Genomic DNA, 18,252 nt, shown 5'->3' with positions numbered 1-18,252 from the left:
TCGCCTATGTCTCACAGGAATGTTGTGTACGTGTCTGTATATCTTATCAGCGCAGAGAAAGTGACACAAATTGCAATTGGCCGTGAAGGTCATCAGTTTACCGCACCTCACAGATGATTACCCAGTGCAAACACAGGTGAGGGATCTGCTGATGAAACGACTGATCTTCACGTCCAATGTCCGTCTATCTGTGTTTGCAATCTGTAAAGAGCGGTGGACTGGTGAATACTCTGGAAATCAGCGCTGTTTATGAACGTGCTCAGCTGCGCTTAAATGTTAGTGGGGAATGGACGTTTAGAAAACTTCAGTACCGGGACAACACTATTACAGACAACACAGGGTGTGCTACAGAGGACTGAAGTGTTTTATCGCTCACTGGGTTACATAGGCTGAAGCAGGGAAGCTTCCCCACAGTGTTTACCTGGTGCCATGAACTGAAGCCTAGGAGGACACTTGGGCATATTGCTCAAAGAGATTGTGTTGTTGTCTAACATGCTTTTAATTGTTTAAATTAAACTGAAATTAATATTAAATGTAAGGTTTACACCATATCTGCACTTTGAAATGACTGCAACAGCTCGAGGTTTGTAGTACACAGCATGTTGTTGCAATGTTTACAGTGTTGATCCTACACTTCCAGGTTTCTTCCTACCGCAGCCCCGCTTTCGTATTTTAAAATGGCAGCAACTAGAAATTAGCATATAGTGTTGTCACGATACTGCAATCTCCGTACTGAAGCTTAAAGTCCATTTCCCGCTAAAATTTAAGCGTTGATACAGTGACGCTGAATCAGTTGAAAGCCACAAAGATCAGATGATCTGTGTATGAGGTAGGTGCATAGAGAATTTTATCTGTCGTGCACAAGAATAAATGTTTACAGTGTCAGTATAACTACTCTACTCTCATTTTACCAGTAAAAAAAAAAAAAAAAGTCTAATAATGTTGTCAATGACAAGCATTTGTCTCAAACATAATAATTCAACTTTAGAATTACGAATAGTTGTATTCTGATGTAATCATGTTACTGTGCACCAGGACAAATTTAAAGCTTATTCAAGTCCACCGTTCTAGGTCTATACATGGCTTAGCATTTTAACAAACAGTAGACTCTCACATAGGCCTACTTTTATTATTGCTGTTTTACCATGTTCATAGCCAGCCCTCTCTATAAATGAAAATTGAACTGAAATAATTTTTATTTGCATTTTACAAATTATCTTCATTGACAGTGCTTTAGTACTTAAATATTTTTACATTTTCACAAAAAAAAAATAAATAAAATCATAACTTTATTAAAGTTAAAACTGTTTTCGTGTAAAAGTTATGTGATCAACAGGAAGCTTGCAGCATCTCATTTCTCATATGCGTTTCGAGTTTGTTCTTCCAAGGAAACCTGCGAGACCGACTGGTCGCCACAAGAATGCGAGCCCGTGCACGGACACAGCCATGGCCTTTGCTTCATTACCTGCCATTGTTTACCTGACTTATTTTGGAAATTGATTAGCATCACTTTTAAGTGCTAATGATGATGTTAAAGACAATCTAGTAGCACATTTATTAAAAATAGGCAATTACAGATAAGTAAACGTTGTCTACTTATATGAAATATTACATTTTGTCCTGGTATTACAGAACTGTCTAAAACGCATTTTACTGAAAAGCATTACTGAAGCGCCTTCCATTGACATATGTTGCACACTGGTAATATTTTTCCTGAGACATGTTTATAAAAGTTATGTCCTAATTGAATTATTAATAGTGTAATATAGGCTCTGAACTAGGGCTGGGTGATATGGCAAAAAAAACAATTCTAGGTTTTTCCACAAAGTTTGGCCGATTCACGATTTAAATTGAATTTGAATTTGTGTGTGTAACTAGTCAAGTTAAAACATTACAACAACAAGACTGAAGTAACATTCTCTTTATAAGTAACTTTAAAAATCATCTGGTTAAGGAACATTGTATTTTTAATGGCCATGCCGTACATAAAATGGTCAAAAAGCTGTAAATAAATGTAAAACAAATTCATGAGTTGTATATCATTGCGGAAGATTTAAAAAAAAAAAAAAATGTGTGTAAATATTGCAGTTGCAGAAATACAGAGGTATTTTTTGCAAGTTTAGCTAAGCCAAGGAAAGATTGGCTGTCAGCCTGGCTTTGACTTTCTTCTTCTGATTGAATGACAGGTTGTAATGCTGCTGCCTTAGATACAGTGGAAGGACTGAACATGGAAACTGTAAAGTCTAATTTAACCCAATGCGTGAAGTTGTGGACGTATAGCATGAGCAAATACCAGATGTGTGTCTAAAATAAAATAAAATATTCTATTTTTCTTTTTTCCTCCCTTTTAAATACTGATCATTTAATGTGCTTTGCACCACTCTCTGTTTTATGCTGCCTGACTGCCTGTCTGGGTTTCAACTAGGTCCGCTAAATGAAGTCATAGAGGCGGGTACTTTCATCACTACTATGATTGAAACCCAGATAGGCAGTCAGGAAGAGTAATACATAGAGTGGAGCAAAGCGCATTGGTGCAATTAAAATGCATCTAATATATATATATATATATATATATATAAAAATTGCGATAACTAGATTTAATATAAAATAAAATCGTTTTAAAACGTAAATTCGAATTAATCTGAAAAAAAAAAAAACCCAGCCCTACTCTGAACCCTGCATCTCAAATGTAAGAAATATATATATATACATATATATATATATATATATATATATATATATACATATATATATATATATATATATATATATATATATATATATATACATATATATATATATATATATATATATATATATATATATATATATATATATATATAAATAATACACACATATATATATATATATATATATATATATATTTATATATATACACACACATATATATATATAGACATATGTATGTTACATTATTTGCTTATTTTTTTTAAATGAGGTCAGAAAGTATATTTTCATTGTTTCACAAACGTTGCTCAGTGACATGGACACCTCCAAATGATGTTAAAAGAGTCACATACTGTATTTATAAGGTATAATTCACCCAAAAATGTCATTTTTCTCTTCAAATAATGATGTTTTTGTGGCCAGGAAATCACACGTGACGTGAGCTGCTGACAATGCGGGCGCGCGCCCTACTTAAACAGAATCCGCATATGCTGTGAGTAACACGTAATGAAGTTGTAAATGATATTCAGTTTGTGGCACAGAGTTTGAGAGCCGCGTGCTAAGTATGAACAGCACTTAGCAGTGAAATTGAAACGGAAAACGAGCACATAATTTAAATAATCATATCGCATTTTACAGTTAAGACTGCGATAAGCATTTGATGTGTTTTTTCTTTCATAGCGAACACGCAGCTGTGCATGAAGATGTTTATAGTGTCAGTATAACTACTCCAGCCTATATAATGTTAATTTTACCAGTGAATTAAATGGTCTAATAATGTTCTCAATGACAGATTGCAAGCATAGGCCTCAGGGCTCGAAACTGCGACCATTTTGGTCGCATATGCGCCCGAAAATTAATCTATGCGACCTAATAATATATTTTGGCGCATTAGTGCGACTGCAGATAATGGTTGTAGTGCGACCTGTTTTGATTTTTTGTAAAAACGTGCTGAATCGCTCTTCCCTGCCGCTATATTGGTTCATATTAGCTGTCAATCACTCAAGGTATTCCACTGTCAGATGACAGTAAGGAGCTTTAATGACCACGGGAAATATAAACGGCTGAAGAATGAAAACTTAAAGCATGCAGGTTTGCAAACCCCACCTAAAGTTAAGGGCGCAGATGAAAGCGATCATGATACGTGATGGATATCTGCCAGCTGAGATCAATCGAGTACGTGCTTCTTGGAGAAGGTGCCCAAATCTCCATGCGTTGCATTCACTGCGTAATCAGCGCAAATGTCTAAAATCTAATATCTGTACAAATCATGGCCAAAGAAGCTCGCCTTTACTAAGTTTACACTGAAACTGCGGCTCATCATAACAAACAGCGGTTTTGCGCCGGTGGTCACAGCAAGAATCCTGCTCATAAATTGGGTCGGCTGAATCGCCTGCTTTCCACTAACACAGAAAAATGAAGATCAGCTCAGACCGAACCTTTAAATTGACACAAACTGAAACCAAAACTTTTAAAGAGTGATAGAAGTGAGACTTTACTTACTTTTTTTTTCGTCTATTCTTTTTTGAGGTGTATATTATTTTTTAGTTTGTTTACTGATGACTGCTTTGCAGCTTTCAGCATTGAATTGAATTATTTATTATAATCTTTTATTCGTTTTGTAGCAGAAAAATTATTTATTAAATTGACATTCATATAAAACAGCAGTACAAAATAAATATTTCTTACTGCAATGCTTCATTTTTGTTTGATGCAAACTATACATTTATTTTTCATAAAGTAACAGACTTTTTATAGCAGATATTCATGCACGTTCAAGGCAGTTCATTGTTACTATTATTGTCATTTTCATTATCATAATTATTCTATAATTATTAGACATTCAATTTGGAATTATTGCACACAAATATCAAGTCATCACAGCATTAGTTAGATAGTTGTTTCTGGTTTTTGTTAGTCCTATTGATGTTGTTTTAAAATACAATAAATACTATTTGCAGCGGTGCTCATTCATTTTTGGTGGGTGCTCCTAAATTTTTTTTGGTGCTCCTAAATATTTGAAGTTGGGAGCACCGGTGCTACCAAGTAAAAAAGTTAATTTCGAGCCCTGGGCCTATATCTCAAACATAATTCAACATCAGAATTATTAAGTAGAATAGAATTATTTATAGAAACCAGTAGACCTACACATAATATTAATATTGTTGTTTTACCATATGTTTGAGAAAAAACAAATCTCATATTAAGCTTTATTTTACATCTACAGAATCGTGAGAGAATCGTGATCTTTATTTTAAGAAAAAAAAAGTATTTGCAATTCTCATTTTAGCCAGAATCGTGCAGCTCTACTGTCTTCATTGCAAGGTTTTTACTTTAAAAATGTATATAAAAAACAACTTTCGACCTTGAATCTTTAATAGAATCTGTTTTTCACATTAATAAAATATGTTTTAAACACACCAGAAGGATGGAATGTTGTAATCACTGGTCCCTTAATTAAAGATCAATTTTTCACTTCACTTCACTTTTTACTTTTCTGTTTCATTGATTGCATTTAATAAAATCATTGTGGGTTGGTTTGCAATGGCAATATTCCACTATTTAGAGCAAGGTATGGCCCTAAAATCATTCTGCTTAGGGCCCCCAAATGTAAAGGGCCAGCCCTGGCCATGTTTGAGAATTAATAATAATAGTCGATGATCATGAGAAAATTGTGATCTTGATTAAGCAAAAATAATTGTGATTCTAATTTTAACCAGAATCATGTGTTAACTTTCCTGAATTTGAAAACAAAACAAAAAATCCCAGAAACAGAAGAAATTTCCGTCTGCTCAGAATTTTTGTTATGACCACACAGCAGAAAAACAGACACACAGCAGAAGTGCATCTGCTAAAGACCGATGATATAATAAACCGCTAATACTTTTATATATCTAATAAAACTTCCACGGTGGTTTGCTTAGAGACTGGAGTTGCTCATTTACCTGAAAGACTGACATCCCTATGAAATAAATTGTTAATAAAAAAAAGCATGCTTTACAGTCTATTACACATGCTAAAAGTTTAATGAAAAATAATAATGCAATGTTCAACAATAAAAATAAACTGCCAAAATCTGTTTTAAAATACAAAAGGTCCATACCATAGCAAAATACATACTGACAACTTTAATAAATCTCACATATTAAAAGGCTAATTGAAGCTGTGGTTGTCACACCATGCAAATATTATTTTAGCAGGTTTATGTTGTGAAGAAAAACAGCAGAGGGAATAGCAGTCCTAATCAATATGCCTGCACGAGGCTTGATCTACAACCGAGTCTGCTAATAGCCCTAATAAATCCACCTCATCCATTAAAACCTGCTAATGAACCACCGACACTTCACTCACACACAAACACACAGACAGGAGTGTGTGTGACGCAGCTGAACAGCTGGATGAAGACTTCTTGCAGCACCTCCATAATTGACGACAGCTGTTAGCTTATTTAGCAAAGCAAATACCACCAGCGCAAGGGAAAATTAATAATGTAACATTGATAATGCAAAAGACAATGTCACGACTGATTCAGGTGCAAGAGCGCAATACATTAATGCATTTGATAATTGACGATTTACTTTGTTTCTTCCTAGAGGGCTCACTTGAAGTAGTGCATAAGAAATAGCATGCAGATGGACACTTTACTATCCAACGAATCTATTTTATTGGTCATAAAGCAAATATGTATTAAAAATAAGAACCTACTTAAATGAATGCAATGTTGAATGCCAATTTGATAAAATGGCAGGCAGAATAAAGTATGCAATGCAGAGAATGTTGCACAACTGTGTGATATATTTCTGATTCTTGTGTTCACCAAAAAAAAAGTATTTATGTATTAGGGCTGCACAATACTGGAAAAATCTGATATCCCAATATTTGATTTTTCTTCAATAAATATTGCGATATAAATACAGTTTCACAAGATGGTCTATTATAAATTAAATAATCATGATGCAAAAAAAAAGGTTTTCTTACTTTGCTGTCTCGTTCTCGAGTTTTTCCTTAAACCAAGCAACATTACCTGCCAATGGGGTGCGTAAAACCTAGTTTTTGCTTTGAAAGTAGATATTTAGACTTGAAACAAGACAAAAATGAGAATTGATGATGTATTAATAGTTAAATAAACTAAATCTTTGTTACACCTCAAACAACATTATTTCTTGTGCACAAATGTTTTAAACCCTCGACAAGCCTTAAAAACACAAGCAAATGATCAACTTTGACTATTATGGCTTAACTCCACAAATTATGTTCTGTGCATCTTGGTCAACTATGATTCCAGCTCAACATTGCTAATCTTGCGATGTGACTAACGATGCGACTTGCAAACGAGCACATTGCGATATACAGTTGAAGTCAGAATTATTAGCCCCATTATTTAATTTTTTCCTCCAGTTTAATGGAGAGAAGATTTTTCAACACATTTCTAAACATAATAGTTTTAATAACTCATCTCTAATTACTGATTTATTTTATCTTTGCCACGATGACAGTAAATAATATTTGACAAGATATTTTTCAAGACACTTCTATACAGCTTAAAGTGACATTTAAAGGCTTAACTAAGTTAATTAGGGCTGTGCAAAAATATCGATATATCTAACTATTGCAATAATTTCTTTCACGATAGTCCAACCTGATGTTTCGATGCAAGTTGTGCCAAACAACCTCCTCTGCTCCAGCAGATGTCGCTAACTCTATCAACAAAACGCTAAGAAGTACGATAAGCAAGAGTGAGCATGGTGGAAAATATGAAGGCGCCTCCAGCTTTTAGAGCTGACGTGTGGCTGCACTTTGGTTTTAACACTATACCAGAGTACTGAATTAGACAAAAAATGCCATTTACAAGCTTTGCAAATTTATCCTAAAATATTCAGAAAACATTACGAACTTGCGTTACTTAACAAGCCACCACGCAGATGAATTAGCGACACTGCGACCTCAACCAAAACCGCTTGATTCAAGGCAAACTACACCGGATAACATCATTAACAAGCTTCCGTCTGCCTCAACTAACATTGCAGAGTTACTGAAAACTGCATAGAAGGAATGGGACATAAAATGGAAGGACCTGTCATTGTAACAGACAACGACTCTAACATGACCGTAGCATCACAGCTGGCCGGAATGTTGCATGTAAAATGTCTCGCGCATTCCATCAATTTACCTATGTGTGACCAGTTTTTACACCAAAATGTTGATGATGCTGTCAGTCGCACGAATGTGTAGATTCGGTGGCAATCACTGTTACCTGAAAACTCCGTCCCACTGGCTTTACATCCAAACCCAGCTAACCGAGTAATCCACGTACGAAGAACGGACCCCAGGTTTAAACCATTCCTGAGCGCTGCGTTAGGTGTTTTTAGATGCAAAGATGCTTAATGCGTGAATGCCTCCTAAGTCCGTGCATGTGCTGAACATTTTGCTGTGAAAACTGGTCTTACAACAACAGTTTTATGCACTAGCACAAATACTCGCAATTACATTTTGAGGTCGCACACATAAAACTTTGGGCGTATATGCAAACTGTCGCAAATTCAAGCCTTGATTTACTGCATATTAGAGCACTGTGTTCCAGTTTTATGTTTACTTGATGCATTTTAATTTTTTTCACTTGCTTTAGTTTTATAAATTGTTTATTTCATTTATATGTGACTTGGTGGCATATACATTTTAGTTAAGTGTTTAATAACAATATGCATAATACATTTCAGTGAGTTCTCTGTTCAATCACACTGTGCAGTTCTAATGAATTGAAATGGATCCATCTGCTGACTCTATCAAGTTGTCAATATAACATGACAAACATACTTATACAAACAATTGCAATATATCACAATATTTATTGCATCACAATATATCGTGATATATTGTATCGTGACCCATGAATCGTGATATGTATCATCATGAGGCCCTTGCCAATAAACAGGCCTAAAGTTAATTAGGTAGGTTAGGGTAATTAGGAAAATAATTGTATAATGATGGTTTGTCCTGTAGACTATCGAAAATATTTAGCTTAAAGGGGCTAAAAATTTTGACCTTAAAATGGATTTAAAAAAATTTTAAAACTGCTTTTAATCTAGCCAAAACAAAACAAAGTAAACTTTCTCCAGAAAAAAAAACTATATTATCCGAAAAAATATGCTGTGAAAAATTCCTTGTTCTGTTAAACATAATTCGGGATTTTTTTAAAAAGAAACAATATATTGTGCAACCCTAGTATGTGTACACAAAAGTATATGAAGTATGTATTAAAATACAACATTAGTTTGGTGAAATGACAATACAGCATCCTCACATGTTTAAAATTTGCCACTTAAAGGTGCAGTATGCAGGAACTAGTCGCTAAATGAAGTATTGAAGTCCAAATTCAAAATATTGGAGAGGGTTTTTTTTTCCTGACCCTTCCAACAATGACTCAAGGATGCCAGACTGATGAAAAAACAAAAGGAAGCACGCCTAACATTCAAGCCTTATAATTATTGTTTATGTTTGAAATTCTTCGATTATGCCAATTAAAAACCACCTTGTGTAGATTTTGATAAATCTAAATCTGCATCTCATTTCCGAGGTTACCACTGCCATATACATTTATAAAGTCTTCATTATTGAAATGAAATTCACTGCATTTACCATCAAGATGGAGATATATTGACAGATTTACCTTAATGATTGACTTTTACTTTATGTGAATATTACAATATGTGTCTGAAAACAGATCAACAGGTGCAATTTCTCAATTTTTTGATTATAAATATAAGACATTTAATAACTTAGATTACTCAAACGATCAATTAGTCGAATGATTTATACATATAAACATAGTTGTTAGTTGTAACTCTAATTGAAAGTACTTTCAACCTTCAGAAGTGGACAAAAGTGCACAACATCGCTCAAATTAACTCTTGAAAACCTTTTTTCCACCTGTATTTAATGTTTTTCAATTGTGACTGGCTTGACAAAAATGCATCTTAATACATCAAGAACACTTTTGAGCACTTTCATGGTTGAGGTATCAACAATAGCTGCTTTATCGCACTCTTAACTAGTCAGTAAAACCTCACCAGCAAGAGGAAACTGAATAAAAACACTAGATTACACAAAAAAAATTCTCTATTTATACAAACTAGAAACAAGCAATAATCTATAACCAGCGATTTATGATTATAAAGAGTCACAGTGGTTAAATTATTGACCAGTTTGTGTCAGTAGTGCTGCTCCTTCAGCCTGTTTTCTGTCATTATTTCATTATTGCATTATTTCATTATTTACCATCAAGGCAACCTGGGGTGCTAAAATATAATCGGGTAAACTGGCAGCGAGTAAAGCTGCAAAAAAAATAAATAAATAAAATAACAACAGACATAATAACACAAAACGCACATTTTCAAAGAAGAACTTCATTCTAAAATGATCACCGACTTTAGCAATGTTTTTTCAGATAAACAAGTATAATAATTATAAAATATCTTTAATATCTACTAGCAAATTAAGGTATTTTTACGCTTTAATTACTGTCATTTTTTCCCCATATCCCAGTTTTGGGACAGAATTTTGTCGGTGATCACTTTCTCATCTGAAGGTATATTGATAAATGTATTGTTTTGTAAACTTTCCAGAGTAACTTTTATGTATGATAGCATTTGGACTGTTTTAAGCAACCATACATTGTTCCGGCTTCTGGTCATCCCATACAAAATTGATAAGGATGAGATACAATATAAAGTGGGTATCAGACCAAAACAAGAAGGTAAAATTAAATTATTTTTCCGCGCAATTTCTTTAAAATATGGAAATTAATTAATGACGCTGCCTGCATTTAAATGATCTTTTGTGTCTTTTTACACTTAAGTCTATTTAACTGATTGTATTTTAATTAAATTACAACAACTAAGGATGCACCGTTATGGATTTTTTGGCCGATATCGTTAACTCTTAAGATTTGAAAGCCAATATACTATAGCCAATATATATATATATAAATATTTCTATATAAAAGTTATATTTTTATACAGTAAACAACTAATTTTATTTTAAAAACTTTAGAAAAGTTTGAACTGATCTTATAAACTGAATAGTCTACTCAAAGCAAATTGCAAGGTGATTATATAGACCTATATTTATGATTTTATAGAATGCCAAAGCTAAATACAGATGACTTCTGTCTTTCAGCTTTGTTCTTGTTCTCAATTGCAGGGAAAATGGTCGATAGAACACCTGAGCAACAACTGACCATTGAGCACAGATGACTTTATGACAAACACAGCATAATATAAAAGACAGAATGTGATGAATGGTTGAGAACCCCTTATGCTGGATTCAGTTTCTGGAGCATCTATCCCCGCTGCTGCTGTGAAGGCTCTGACGGCTCACTATGTGTTCGTGTGTGCATAGTAATACCCATCACGAGCTCTCTTTAGAACCATTATAAATATGCCGATCAAACTGAATAGTCTTACATCAACAACACATGGCAAGCAATGCGTTAATAACAAATAATCATATTAGATTACAAACAACCCAACGAGTTGTTAAGCATGCGTGTACCACTTCTATTATGTTTACACAGGTAATGTTTTATGCGATTTAAAGCAAAATACACAATGAAACTCAATTGAACATATCTACAATGATGAAGAACATGGTTACTTACTGAGTTATTAACGCCTAGCAATACCACACAAAGGACATACTTTGAAGGTATAAACCAGGGGTCCCCAAACTACGGCCCGCGGGCCGAATGCGGCCTGCCCCACGTTTGGTCCGGCCCTTGAACATTGCCAGAGACATATTTTGAATTTTTTATTTTAATCTATGCTTTACTTTACTAATGCTTTACTAATATCATGTTTATATTTGATAAAAAAATTGGCTTTCAAACTAAAAATAATCCCTTAGTTATTAAATGTAGCCTAATGATTTAATAGGTTCTCCTACCAATAGAATGGTACGTTCAAAAATGTTTCGTTGAGATCGATCAGGTGATGAGCAAGCAGGAAAACTCAAAGCGACAGCAAAATGGCCAAACGGTTGGGAAAGAGAAAGGTTGATTCAGAGTGCAGGGTATTTAATCAAAAGTGGACAAGTGATTATTTTTTTTGTTTAGTGCAAAGAAGTGGCTGTTTGTCTCATCTGTCAAGAAACCGTGTCTGTGTTCAAAGAATACAATCTGCGCCGACACTATGAAACCCGCCACGGAGAGAAGTATGCAAGCTTGCAAGGCCAAATGAGAGCAGACAAAGTGTTGAAGCTAAAAGGTGTACAATCAGCTCAGCAGAGTGCATTTGTGCGCCAAACTCAGTTGAATCAGTCAGCCGTTCGAGCTAGCTTTCAGGTAGCTAAACTTATTGCAACCAGCGGTAGGCCGTTCAGTGATGGAGAGTTCGTCAGAAAATGTATGAATGCTGTTGTGGAGGAGGTGTGTCCCGATAAAAAAGTAGTCTTAAATGCGGTGAGTCTGTCAGCAAGTACAATAACCAGACGAATTGAAGAAATGGGGAATAATGTATATGCCCAGCTGCAGGAGAAAGTGAAAGAATTTATTTATTTTGCTTTAGCTCTTGATGAGAGCAATGACGTGCAGGACACGGCACAGCTGCTAATTTTTCTTTGCGGAGTTAACTCAAACTTTGAACTGTCTGAGGAGCTGGCAGCCCTACAAAGTCTAAAAGGCACAACGACAGGGGAGGATATTTTTGGTAAAGCGTGCCAAACGATGGAAGAGCTGGGTCTAGACTGGTCTAAGCTGGTCAGCATCACTACTGATGGGGCACCTAGTATAGTTGGCACATCAAGGGGACTTATAGGACACATGAACAGAGAAATGGAAGAAAGAGGTCTCACCCATCCGTTACAAGTGCACTGCCTGATTCACCAGCAAGCACTCTGCTGCAAAGTTTTAAAGTGGGAATCAATCATGAAGGTGGTGGTGTCATGTATAAACTTTATCAGAGCAAACGGACTTAAACACCAGCAGTTCCAAACCTTTCTTGCGGAGCTAGAATCTACTCACGGAGATGTGCTTTACCATACTGAAGTCCGATGGTTAAGCCGTGGCAGAGTTGAGGCGTTTTTAAAGCTGCTACCCGAAATTAACGCCTTCTTTCTGACAAAGGGTAAAACTGTCCCAGAACTGATTGACGCAGAATGGAAATGGGACCTCGCCTTTTTAACAGATGTGAACAGCCTCAACTTGCAGCTCCAAGGCAAAGGGAAACTAATATGTGACATGTATTCCCACATAAAAGCATTTGAGGTGAAACTAGCACTGCTTGTGGGACAAGTGCAAAAACAAGACTTCACTCATCTCCCAGTAACCCAAAGTTTTTCAGCGGAGAAACCAGTGGCTCCATTCCCAGTTGAAAAGTGCATGGAAGCGCTGGAAATGCTGAAGGCGGAGTTTGACGTGCGATTACGTGAGCTAAACGTCTACGCTAAAGAAATCCGCCTATTTCTGAACCCATTCGCTGCTGACATTAACGAAGCCCTGCCCTTGTATCAGTTTGAGTTGGATGAGTTACAGAACTGTGATGTTCTGAAAGACGCATTCAAGCCCAACATTCTCACTGAATTCTATGCTGCCCTCCCCAACGATACATACCCAAATATCAAAAGGCATGCAATAAAGATGACCACACTTTTTGGCAGCACGTATATTTGTGAGCAAACCTTTTCATGCATGAAACTGATGAAAACACCAACGAGATCAAGACTCACTGATGAACATTTGCATCAGTCTTTGAGACTGGCTGTGACAGGAATGGAACCTGACATTGGACTTCTCACCAGTCAGAAGCAAGCCCAAAGTTCACACTAATATGCAATTAAATGTTTGAATTTGATTAGCACTGAATGTAAAAAGTCATTATAATGGTAATTAAGTTCATTAATATATCGCTTGAAAATAAATAAGTTGTCTGTGTGGTGCATAACAAAATAATCAACTATTCTAGCATTAGAAGGTATACATACAGTTAAAATCATAATAATACTAGTAGTCAATCCGAACCATGTAATTTTCATTTATACTGTAAGGTGACCCAGCCCCCCATTAAAAAAGGAAAAATTATGTGGCCCTATCATAAAAAAGTTTGGGGATCCCTGGTATAAACAATGTAAAGAAAGCTCCATTATAGTGCATTGGACAAGTCTGAACAAGTTGAGTCAGGCAGTTCTGTACAATTACGTAATTTATTGGCTTAAAGAGATCGGCCTAGTTTTTACATTGGACCAATAACGATAACCTTAAAAATAGCATTTATTGGCCGATAACGTTATGGCCACTGATATATCGTGCATCCATACTTACAACATCGATGCTGTAAAAGGAACCTTATAAAATTGAAAATGGTCACAAAGCTTTCACTGAAAGTTCATCGTTGGCTGAAAAACACTAGCTGTGCATATAGCACATTGGGAAAACACCGGCATTTCTCAGATTATTTGTGCATATATTCTTATTTTCATGAATATTTGGACATTCATGGAGACCACGTCATATCTGGCATGGTTCATGTGCAACTTAAAATTTATAAAAGAAAAAAAGAAAATGGCAACATTTGAAATCTTAAAACTAATCAATTATATGCTGCTAATAATGTACATCATGACTAAAATGCAACAAAACAAATGAATTTCAAATAAAGTAGTATACAAAACACAGCAATCACTATATGCTGCATGCTAAAATCCCAGGTAGCTTATATTTTGGCAACCCTGAATTCTTGCTCACAGTGAGCTGTGTTTCCACACACCACACTCTGCAGTCGCTGAACGCCTCTGATTGAGATGCAGCATGGGTATCACCGAGGTCACACCGGTTTGAGAGTAAACACAGACACACACGCTGCCAGACACAGCAGGTGCTAAACATGCGAGAGGCAGGAGCGGGGATCATCCCTTTTCTTTTGCTAGCTGTTTAATGACCCACATCACGGAGCCAGACTCGTGCTTGCGTACACACTCAGTCGTCTGGTGCTAATGTCCCGCCCTCTCTGTGCTTGGAGCAGAGCCAAAATGCAAAGCAACATTTGGGTTCGGAAGCACCTTAGAGTCTCGGGTCCCAACGGGGGATCCAAATTTGTCCCTCCTTAATCGCGCTGAAGCTCGTTATAGTGGCTCCGGCGGTGGGCTATAAATAGTCTCCCCGCGCAGCAGCAGACCACAGCTGTCGTTTCTCCGTGTCTGGAAGACAGCAGGCCGTCTGAGCTGGGACAGGTGCGTTTCTCCTGGGATTTCACATAAATGGTGAGAATGCCAATAGATCTGGAGGAAGTGAGACTTTCAGCTTGGCTATGCGTCTTTGTCAGTGTTTTCAGAAGTGTCAGATTCAGAGAAATCCCAGTATTAATCATATAATTTACTCAATCTAATGCTGCGTAGTGGACAAGAAACATATCACTACACATTGGACTAGGGCTGCATGATATTGGGAAAAAAAATTGCAATATTTTATATTTCTGCGATACACTTTGGGATATTGTGTTTAATTTTACAAGATGTAAAATCTTGCAGGTGTCCCTGCAGGGTTTAGCTCCAACTTGCCTCAACACACCGGTCTGGGTGTTTCTAACACCTTGATTAGCTTGTTTTGGTCTGTTTGATTAGGATTGGAGCTAAAATCTGCAGGACTCCGGACCTCCAGGAACAAGTTGCAGTAGAGTAAAGATACAAGTACATGGCCCATTTCTACAAAGTGGAACGATACGAGTCACATTTTTTCAGGTCTGCATATCCACTGCCAAAAGTTTGCTGAAACGATCATTTGCTCCTTCGTTTTTTTCCGGATTCTCCTTTGTTTTTTCATGAGTCTCTCTCATGTTTGTCCAAAAGGGTGTCAGAAGCACTTCAATGATCATGCACACGTTATTATCATCAGCTCAAGAAGTTTGTCATTTCAAATACAGATGCGCACGCGAGCTCTCTTGAGAAAGTAAAACCACTTGCGCTTTAGACGGCCTTGCAAACAACAACAGAGTAGATTCTGCTCTTTTTTTTGGATTTGTGGCTGTTCATCTAGACAACGACAAAGTTTCTTTGAGCTCGGGTCATTCATGGCTGCGGTGCTTCATTTGTTTTCATTTCACCTGGCTTGTGCATGTGCTAGTGACGTTTCTCTGTCAACTAATAGCGAAAGGGTACCCAAAAAAATGGTAGGTTACGCTTCGCTTTTTAGTACCTTTTGACATTAAACCGTAATGTACCACTCAGTGTAAACGGTCCAAAAGTAAACAGTGCTTTACAGTCTTCTGTGAGTCTAGCAGTATATTCAGCTACACAAGTTGAATAGTCAAATGTAAAAAAGAACTGTATATTCTTCATCGTACAAACATACAACTAATCTTTCTTAAAAGTTGCACACATTTTAAATCTATTGTGCCCAAAAGCTTGAACGGTCTTAAAATGTTATCATGGGCCTTAAGAAAGCACGCAAATGCTAACATTGTGGAGCCCCAGCAAAACGTTACCATAAATTAAGTGTTTTTAACTATAGCTATTAGTTAACCAAAACCCTGGCTCCACATTGCAAATCCGGCGATGTAACTGTTGCAAATGCAGACATAGCAATATCGATGCTGAAAAAATATATTGTGCAGCCTTACATTGAATCACTACTAATCTTTGTTTGCATCAATAAAAACATGTGTTATTAACAGAAAACAGAACTGGCATGTTGGAAACAAGTGTTGTGAAGAAAAAGTTTAGAGAAACTGCTTTATTTGCACTGGCTGTCTTGGCATCATTACAACTCAAAATAAAAAAAATATTTATGTTATAATAACTCAACTAGCAATATCAACACAATAACTGGCATGTTAAAAACTGTGTACAGAAAAGATTCAGTATTGAAGAGCTTTTGGTCATGGGGACAAAATAAATAATTTTAAAAACTTTGAACCGGACAGGACATTGGGTTGGGTGTTGTGGGTAATGTCAAACATGGCTATATCTAAAACAGTGTTAAGTTTAAGTTTTTAAATAATGTATTATTTAATAGTTAAATTAACATTTGTTTACGTGAAAGTAATCAAAAGACTTTGTTTCATTACTAATAAACAGCTCAGTGCTAAATACTCATCACACTGTCTGACCAAAGAGTTGAAAATCTAATCAGATGTGAGGGCTTAGAGGAATGATTTGTTGTCTGACCAGAGACGCAGCACAACTTTAATTGTTAATTTAAAAAAAAAATCCTTTTAAGAATTGACATAAAGAGGTTCAAATGACCGTTAAGAATAAACCCAGTGTCTTCACATCATGGTAACAGCAGAAGAACAAAGCATGAATTGTGATTTGAAGATATTGAGGACAAACACTTTCAGGAGTGTTTGCACACAAAAGAGTGTGTGCACGCGTCGCTGTGAGCAGCAGGCCGCTTCAGCTTTCACAAGGCCAGACCTGCTGTGGCTGATAGACAGCAGTGAAATAGAAAAGAGACAGAGGAACTCTTGGCTCGGAGCTGGAAGGTTAACACAGGGCTGGTTTGGTCACATGGCTTACCACTAAAAGTTTTTATTGGGCCAAATCTCATCTTGTAAAAGTGTCTTGTTTCCTCCTTTCATCCAAGCTCACAAACACAGCATTCTCTTCAATTCCCTGCTCTGGTTTGAAACACTTTTCACTAACAATTTTCCCTTTGCAAGACTTTTGAACTCATTTCTTTAGAAACTAAATCACAACATATTTATTTATTAATTAATTATAATACATTTAAATTAATAATAAATCATGACAAAATTGTGATATTTACTTAAAGCAAAAAATAAAAATAAATAAAAGGTAAATAAATATTCGCCAGAATCATGCAGTCCTAATATTATCAGAATAGCTCATTCACAATAGTCTTAATTGGTCCTGAATTCTCGGTTTGTCAATAATATTCATTTCAAAGTGCTCATTCTTTTAACATCTAAGAATAAAATTATATCATATAAAGAGCAGGCTGTGTTTTACTGCAGAATACTAGCATGCTAACAATTTCCCGTCTTAGATACAATCCCCCTTCATAGACCACCTTCAACTAATTTAAAAAAATTGTCAACCTTTTTTACAGCCATCTGTCCACAGTGCTTTGCTGTTTGTCAAGACTATTACATTATTTAGCACAATGCAAAGCTAAAACAAACCATACACAATTAAGCAAGTTCACAATTTTATCCATAAGGATGTAGTTTAATTGACTTCATAGGCCTAAAGCTGCGGTCACAATGCACTTTTTTCCCCATAGACTTCCATTCATACACAATTGAATGTGGCAGACTGGAAATGCAACCTTAGGTGAAAAGTTTCGCATGCCACTTCGTTGGAAAATTCAACCTTTGTGAACTGATCTGCGAAACCGCATTATGTGACTGCGTGAGACCAATCGGAGATCAAAACATGACCTCTCTACAGAAATTGTAAATATGGACCAATCACTCGCTTTTTAAATGTCTAATCATCTTGTTTAATCCTGCGCTGTATGACAAAATTTTGCATGCTGAAACTGTAGTGTGACCACAGCAGAACTGCCAATGATTCATCTAGTTATAAAACACTTTTATAATACACACTAAAAATATT

The 18,252-nt window shown here is 35.9% G+C and overlaps 1 protein-coding gene across 3 annotated transcripts in view; it reads right to left on the bottom strand.

The window, feature by feature from the left end:
- crebbpa (CREB binding protein a) overlaps positions 1-18,252 on the bottom strand; it is an 86,496-nt gene that overhangs the window by 52,050 nt on the left and 16,194 nt on the right. The window lies entirely within an intron of this gene.

This window comes from Danio rerio, chromosome 22 (assembly GCF_049306965.1).
Source record: "Danio rerio strain Tuebingen ecotype United States chromosome 22, GRCz12tu, whole genome shotgun sequence".
Classification (NCBI taxonomy): domain Eukaryota; kingdom Metazoa; phylum Chordata; class Actinopteri; order Cypriniformes; family Danionidae; genus Danio; species Danio rerio.
The sequence above is the reverse complement of the archived record's forward strand: the minus strand, read 5'-3'. Positions and strand labels throughout refer to the sequence as shown.